A 6,000-nucleotide genomic window follows, 5' to 3' on the forward strand; every position below is an offset into this window, starting at 1 on the left:
GTTGGAAATAAACAAATTTACAGAACATCAGCATTACACAAAAGTGAGACAAAAACAAGATCACTGTGAAAATCACAAAATACCAAACATCTCTCTTTCTCTACTAAGAGAGTAGAGAAATGAGTGGCTACTGCTTCTTGACTAACTATAGTTATAGTCAGGCTTTCTTTTGCCCTCTATATAGATAAGATTTATTAAGAAACCAATCACAGAATCTTCCACACTTTCTGAAAGCACTTGAGGTAGATTAAAATCTCCCTTAACCCCCCCACCAATTACCACCCAAAGTCTCAAGCCTGCATTGGGTTTCTTCTAGCTGTCTCTTACACTGAGCCCATCATCTTCTATGGTGAGGGTTCTTTCTCATTGCAATGAGCCATGCATCCCTTTTGATCAATTGCACATATATTCCTGGCAATTTTTAGCTGAAGAGCTTTGACAAGGCATATTTTTTGGAAACATTAAAAAAATGATGATGCTTCAGTCAAATTGTGCACTGCATTGTGTGCTTATGATTTGTAAGGTCTAGTTCTAGAAAGCTTATGTTTATAAGTGATGTCAAAATATCAGTTTCATTCACTGCTTCAAATAATGATAGCATCAGTCAATTCAGAGGTAAAGCCATTTTAATCAAGTTTTTTGAAGGGAAAATAACGATTGTAGGAAAAACAATTAATTATTTCTACCATTATAAATCTACATTCAATTCTATTATACTATGAGACTGCAAAGAGTGAACAGTAAATAACATAATTATCATTAGAGAAAAATTAAAATTGCTTAAAATCTAAAATGCATTGGATCATTGACTGTGTAATGAATTTTTGAAAATATTAAGTAATGTAAAAATGCCAGATAACACATACTGTATCTTCTAATTTAAAACTAAAAAAAAAAGAAAAAAAAATCTACTTTTTTTTTTTTTTTTAAATTTCTCAGAGAGAGAAAGTGTGCACAAACAGGCAGAGGCAGAGAGAAGCAGGATCCCTGCCAAGCAAGAAACCTGATGCCGAACTGTAGCCCAAGAGTCTAGGATCATGACCTGAACTGGAGGCAGCAGCCCAACCCACTGAGCCACTCAGGCTTCCAAAATCTGCTGATATTTTTAAATTAAAGCATTGTTTAAGTTTAAGATATTAATATTTTTTATATGCAACAAATTTGTTCAAGAAACTATTTTACTACAATTTTTATTTTTTATAGATTTCTTATTTTTACTGATATTTTTCTTAATATATATTTTTTAACATATCTTGATATCTAATAAAGTTGTTTTATTTTTTGAATGCAAGAACTAACATTCCTTCTTTTTTCAAAACTAATTGTTCTGTTGTTGACATTTGGTTGGGGTTTCTATCTGTTTTTAGTTTCTTTCGTTTTTGCAAAATACTGTGATCAACCCAGACAAAACTAACTGTGAAACTCTCGGGCAATTTGTAGAAAATACAATACATTTCATTATTTTGTAAGTGAAACACATTAATTAGTTTTTGAATTATTCACATTTCACAGAAGAGGCTGATTGTTATAACACAAGCATGCTGATGCCAAACATGATTTATAGAATAATAATGCTAATTAAGAATAGGCAATTTCTATATCACTCTGTAATATTTGTTTGCTTTACTCAGATTCAGTATGAGATAATATAAACTAAATAAGAAAATTATTCAAGCATATTAATAATATTTAAATGCATTAACTAACCAAAATATTTTTTTAATACAGAGATAAATGTATTAATGTTAATAACAGTAAGAGCAAAGTATTCTATTTGTGGCGATTATCATAGTGGAAATGCATTGTCATTAATAAGTTGTGCATTGTGAATACCTGTTAGATGCCACTTAAACATCACCTTCAAGATTTTTTTTTAGAAAATTACTATATTAAATATATGTATTAAATATATGTTTTAATATATGTATTTAATATATGTTAATGCATAGAATTACATATTATTAATATGTTATTAATATATGTTATTACATAGAATTATGTATTAAGAGTAGTAGGACAGTGTGAAAAGAGTTATTACTTACTTTGTTTCGATTTTTCAATATTTGATTGTAAACTTAAACTAGTATACTTTATGTAAATTCCCATGGTTTCTTTATTTTTCTTCTTAATGAGGCCCACACTGATGGTTTTGCTTTCACAGTGATTTGTGAGAACTTGGAAATAGCCACTTAGTAAGCAGGCTTGTTTTTTGAGGTTGCTCCAAGATCTCGGCTTCCAAGCATAATTAAAGTTAATGAAGAAAAGAATTAATTGCTCTACTTAAAATTGTTATTTAGGGCCTTATAAAACTTGAACAAGTTGATATATGAGATACTCAATCTCCTAACAGCCTCAAATGATTTATTTAATAGCAATTGCTCTAAATCCACATTTCCTATTGCTCAGTGTGCCTTACACATTTTGAAAACCAGTGTTGAAAGTTTACCTGTGCTACCTGTCAAGGGCGGATGCTCCAGGGGCCCGGAGATCCGTCAACCGCAGAGCTTTGCAAAAAGGCGCCTAGCGATTTGCCAGAAGGTGTGTCTAGAGTGACTGATTGTAAACAGGAAGTACTATCTATTGGCTGTTGAACTATTGCTATGTTGTGGGTACTTGGTAATAAGCTTAAGATTGGTGGATACATATTGCTGTCTATGCTGATTGGCTTAGCTCCCCTATATAAGCGATGGCCATAGGAAATAAAGGGCTCTTTTTTGAAACCCAACCGGAGGGAGGGTCATTATTATCCCTGCTGGACGGTGATAAATGGTGGCCCATAAGGGGAATTCGTCTCGGTGACGCTGAGCGCCGGCGGGACCTACCACAGCAGCAAAAGCTGGCGGCCTTGCTCCTGCTGGAGGAAGTGGAAGCAGCTGTCGAGGTTGCAGCGGAACCTGATCCTCTTCCTGCTCACGTTCTTGATGCTCTGCGGGCTCCTGTCCTACGCCAGTGTGGCTGACCAGTGGTGAGCGGGGAACGGCAGGTCCGCAGAAAAGAGTAAGAGGACACCAGCGGACCCGCCCGTCTTGCCAGCTCCTCGGAAAGCAGAGGACCTCCCGGGCCTCTTACCGCAGAAGCCTCAAAGGCATTTTCGACGGGGAGCCAGCTGGGGAGAAGTGAGCGGCGGAAAGCCCACGCACCGCCTGCGCGCCCCGCAGCCCCCAACCGCTTGGGTTCCTCCCCGACGCCCCGCGTCCTTCCGCCGTCAGGTCCCAGCTGGCGGGTCTCCGCCTAGGGCGCTCCGCCTGCAGCGACGCCGCCCCCGGGGTGCACCCCCAACGCTGTGGAGGCGCCGCAGCCTCCAAGAAGCAGACGAAGAAGAAAAGTTGGAATGGGGCGTCGGAGGAAAACGGAGGCGGGCAGGTCTCTGAGGAGTCGGTCTCCGAGGAGGCGCTGGTCAGCGCGGAGGCTCAGGCGGAACAGCTGGCCCAGGAGCTGGTGTGGTGCATGGACCAGCTGGAGTTGGGCCTCAAGATGCAGAGACCGAGCCCGAGAGGAGCAGGCCACTGGGGCAATTCGGACCCTGCGCAGCGAAAGACCCTCTGTTTCTAACAGTGCACTGATGTAATTGACGAATTTATTTAGAAGAAAATTCTGGCCAGAGAAGTTTTAGGAAAGTTCACTGATTATAGTGACGATTGCAACGTAAGTTCACTGGTGTTAGTGACGATCTTGAGAAAGCTCACTGTTTTAGTGACGATAGCAGACTAGTCTTTTCTTTGCTTCTTGACTATTTCTGATACACTGTGGGTTCAGAGGTCTCAAGAATACGTATGGAAGGGCCTCTGCGGGAGTTGCTAAAAGCAAATGGAACTCCTTTGAAAATGAGAACTGCTTGGCCGTTCTTGCGCACCGTAGAAGGAGTCAGCCCTTGGTTCCTAGATGAAGGATTATTAAACATTCCACAATGGGAACATTTAGGGGAGGATCTTAGGAAGGTTGATAAAGAGAAACCCCTTCCATCTGCCCTTCCAGTCTTTCAAGATCAGCAAGGGAATCGCATGCATCAGCCATTAGATATTAAACAAGTAAAACAGCTAAAAGAGGCAGTCATGTCTTATGGCCCTCAAGCTGCTTATACTATTACCTTACTCGAGACTCTCGCAGAACAAAACCTAACACCTTTAGACTGGAGTAATCTAGCCCGAGCTTGCTTGTCTGGAGGGCAATATCTTATGTGGAAAATAGCAAATCAGGATAACTGTACGGAAACTGCTCTCCGTAATGCGGGAGCTGGGAATGGAGCTTGGAATTTAGAAATGCTGACTGGTACAGGACAGTTTTCGGGAAATCAAAATCAGATCAATTTTCTACCTGCAGTGTATTTGCAAATTGCTACTGCTGCTGCTAGGGCATGGAAAACCATACAAAGCACAGGTGATTTACAGGGTCAAGTGTCAAAACTTATCCAGGGAAATAATGAACCATATGCAGATTTTGTAGATAGACTTATCCAAACGGCATCTAGAATTTTGGGGGATGTTGATCAGGCTATGCCTCTGGTCAAGCAATTAGCCTACTAAGGTTTTGAGTAGCTACCCAGAGGCCATAGCTGAACTAATTCTGAAAGCCATCAAAATAGCCACCATTTCCTTTGGGACGTCACCTGCGTTGATCATCACATCCTACATCCCTGCCCAACTTCAATTCTTGAGTAACTCCTCCTCTAATTGGGCCTTTATCATGGCTAGTACTACTGCTAAATTTAACAATCATTATCCCTCCCACCCTTTATTGCAATTATGGAAAGAACATCCCATAATTTTCCCAAGGATAACCAGCCAAAAACCTATTGATAACGCCCCTGTGGTGTTTTCTGATGGTTCCAATAATGGAACTGGTGCCTTTATGGCAAATGGGAAAATTAATACATTTTTGTTTCTCACTACCTCTGCTCAACATGTGGAATTATTAGCAGTCACTGAGGTCTTCAAGGCACTCTCTTTTGCCCCTTCAATTTATTTTCTGATAGTAAATATGTAGCATATGCACTATCTCTGTTAGAAACAGCAGGAACTATATCTACTAGCTCTTCTGTACATACCTACTTAAGAGCACTACAAGTTCTTATTTGGAACAGAAAGCATCCTTTTTTATAGGACATTTAAGAGCATATTCTAACTTACCTGGGCCCCTCTCATTGGGAAATGCCCTGGTCGATTCTGCTACTAAAGATCCACATATATTTAACTCTATTGAAGCAGCAAAAACCTTTCATGAGAAATTCCATGTGAACGCTTCTACCTTAAAATTAAAATTCAAACTTACTAAAGCTGTAGCTCGCGATGTAGTTAAATCCTGTGAACGCTGTGTCTCCTTACTCCCTCAACCTTCTTTGGGAGTCAATCCAAAGGGGTTACTCCCTAATCACATATGGCAAATGGATGTAACACATATGCCTGAATTCGGACTCTTAAAATACGTTCATGTTTCCATTGACACTTTCTCTGGATTTATTACGGCCTCCTTGCATTCTGGAGAAAAAAACAAAGATGTTATCGCACATCTTTGCATTCGTTCTCTGTTCTAGGGATACCAAAACAATTAAAAACAGACAATGGCCCTGGATATACCTCTACTACATTTAAACAATTTTGTGCTGCATTTGGAATCACTCATGTCACTGGTATCCCCTACAATCCCCAGGGTCAAAGCATAGTGGAACGTGCCCACCTATTAAAAATACCTTATTTAAACAAAAAGGGGGAATAGGAGATACATTCCGATCCCCAAGAGACAAACTATACACTATCCTCTACATTTTAAATTTCTTGAATGTGGATAAAAACCAGCATACTGCTGCCGAAAGACATTGGTGCACACTAGGCAATTCTCAACCTAAGGTTCTTTGGAGGGACCTTCTGTCGGGTCAATGGAAAGGCCCAGACCAAGTGTTAATCTGGAGCCGAGGCTATGTTTGTGTCTTTCCAGAGAGCGCTCCATCCCCTATTTGGGTCCCTGAACGGCTAGTCAAGCCAGTCTTACACTCAGCACCAAAAG

General features: G+C 40.1%; 1 pseudogene; it reads left to right on the forward strand.

The window, feature by feature from the left end:
* Positions 1 to 2,468: 2,468 nt before the first annotated feature.
* On the forward strand, positions 2,469 to 3,568 carry LOC122890265 (annotated as a pseudogene).
* Positions 3,569 to 6,000: the final 2,432 nt, after the last annotated feature.

The sequence above is a fragment of the Neovison vison genome, chromosome 11 (genome assembly GCF_020171115.1).
Source record: "Neovison vison isolate M4711 chromosome 11, ASM_NN_V1, whole genome shotgun sequence".
Lineage (NCBI taxonomy): Eukaryota > Metazoa > Chordata > Mammalia > Carnivora > Mustelidae > Neogale > Neogale vison.